At 42.4% G+C, this 2,190-nt stretch overlaps 1 protein-coding gene across 4 annotated transcripts in view; it reads left to right on the top strand.

Annotated features, from left to right (window-relative positions):
* The first annotated feature begins 6 nt into the window (after positions 1-6).
* The window catches only part of LOC108523959 (uncharacterized), a 7,593-nt gene continuing 5,409 nt past the window's right edge, over positions 7-2,190 (top strand). For 2 of the 4 annotated variants that reach the window (XM_017864725.1, XM_017864724.1), the window contains exons 1-2: positions 7-846; positions 1,133-1,715. The gene's annotated coding sequence lies outside the window, so the exon portion shown is untranslated. The remainder of the gene's footprint in view (positions 847-1,132; positions 1,716-2,190) is intronic. The other 2 variants (XM_017864728.1, XM_017864726.1) reach the window with 2 other exon arrangements.

Genomic DNA, 2,190 nt, shown 5'->3' with positions numbered 1-2,190 from the left:
CGTTTCGATCCCAAAGGCCCTTTTTAGGGCCGACCACTTGCTCATCTGAGGAGCTGGACACTTGACTGCATAAAGTGCAACAGTAACGATGTTGGAAGGTAACTCTGGCAGTGGGGCGGCAGTCGGATCTGAAGTTAACGGAAAGCTACTGTGGCCCATGGCGCTCACAGCCGTAAAGACTTAAGTCGTTGACCGAAAGCGGCTTTTTCACTTACTTGGGCTTTTTTTTTTTTTTTTTTTTAGCCTTTATCGATATGAAAGGTTGAATGTGCTCTAGGTTTGAGCACTCCTTTCTCGGCTTGCTCTTCTGGAGCAGTATATAGGCACACCTAGAGGGGCACGTCAGTCTTTGCGATCACCAGATCTGGTTCAGAGAAATAGGCACTGGCAATTTACACGTGCCTTGCTAGGTAATCTCACTATATTTGCTCAGGCAAAGTGGGAGAATCAGCCTTAGATTTTCGTTCTAGAGATGCCGGCTTTCCCACCTGATCGGCTTAGATTTCGCGATGGACTGTTCTGGGCTTCATTTTACCCTCTACATAACAAGCGGGTGGACTAGATGCCTTAGTAAGGGTCCATGTTATATGGTACCTTCAGCCACGCACTCAGCTCAATCTTAGCACAGGTAAAAAAATGAGTTTCTAGCAAGCTATCTGCCCAGTGCCTGAAAAGTAGCATTGCTTGTGTTCAGTAAAAAGGCTCCTAATTTAATCAAGGACCTATGAGATAACTGTCTTTCAGTTGTGGCATTGCAAGGATACAAATGCAGAGACATTTTAATGTGATCCTTCTATAAGAGTGAACCAATGATATGATCTGAAAGCAACTTCACAACTAATTCAGGTATGTGACTTCTACTTCTTAGGGCCTGTTGTAGCTTAGAATGGGAGACCTGCAGAAACGTGCCCACCATCAATACAGAAAGCACAATTTAATTCTGACAAGGCAAAAGCCAATTCTGTATCAGCATGGCATATGTTACAGCAAGCTATTCTTTACACTACCACCTCTAAATTGCCCTAATTTGGATTAAAATGTGGGTTCACATTTCTAATCCTTATAGTTTTGCAGCCATTGCATAGCCCATAAGATTTTTTTTTTTTTTTTTTTTTTTTTTTTAACATTCTAGGCTTATGATTTTACTGTGTATGTATTTGGAAGAAGAAATTCTGTCAGCTCCCAAAGGATAGACCAGCAGTTGCTTTATTGGTTTTCAGATGTGGCTGCTCTCATCAGCATCAAACACTTGAGACTGAACTAAGCTTAAAACACGGTACTTAGCAATCAGGTTGCCCGCAAAGCACTGGATGCAAGACTTGCCTTCCAGGAGCTTACCAATCAGGTTGCCAGCAAAGCGGTGGATGCAAGACTTGCCCTCCAGGAGCTTACCATCAGAACGGAGAAGACAAACAAATGCATAATATATAGACGACATAATTCCATACCTGTACACGTTTAAGAATAAACAGTCCAATAGTAAGAGGCAGTACATATTCAATTGCTGAGAAATGTAGACAATAACTACTGTAGGAATCCTAATGCTACAGAAGTCACTGGCTGCTGGGAAACCAAGGAAAACCTGGCTATGGACGTTGGGGCTTGTGTCCGACTCTGAATAAAGGGCAGAATGATTGGCATCCTACTGAGATACATAGTAAAGGGGGTGCGGGCAGGGAGGAAGTGGCAAGAATAACATTTGTGAAGACGTCCAGGTAAGAAATAGAGGTTGTAATGCTCAAGATGTTTCCTTTTCCCTTTTAAATCTGACCTGTGATTTCCAGCATTGCTATTTCAAGTATCACTGATTTTTTTTAATTTTAAAGGCAATGCTGATGAATCTATCTGATCCTCACCAAGATCCACTAAAGGAGATATCAAAAATTTGAAGATAAAGAAAGAAAGGGAGTGGGGGAGAAAACACATCCATTGTCTGAATTAGTTGTTCTCAAAATGTAGCTTCTCATCTAGCAGCACTGATCACCTGGGATAAACTCTTGGGCCCCACCCCAGACCTATTGAATGAGAAACTGAGGGGTGAGATAGTAATCGGTGCTTTAAAAAAGCCCTCCCGGTGATTCTGATACACATTAAAGGTTGAAAGCCACTGACTTAGGTAACAGCCTGCCTTTCTTTCTTTCCTTCCTTCCTTCCTTCCTTCCTTCCTTCCTTCCTTCCTTCCTTCCTTCC

This window comes from Rhinopithecus bieti, unplaced genomic scaffold (genome assembly GCF_001698545.2).
Source record: "Rhinopithecus bieti isolate Rb0 unplaced genomic scaffold, ASM169854v2 scaffold_80432, whole genome shotgun sequence".
Taxonomy (NCBI): domain Eukaryota; kingdom Metazoa; phylum Chordata; class Mammalia; order Primates; family Cercopithecidae; genus Rhinopithecus; species Rhinopithecus bieti.
This window is presented reverse-complemented; position numbering and strand designations above follow the sequence as displayed.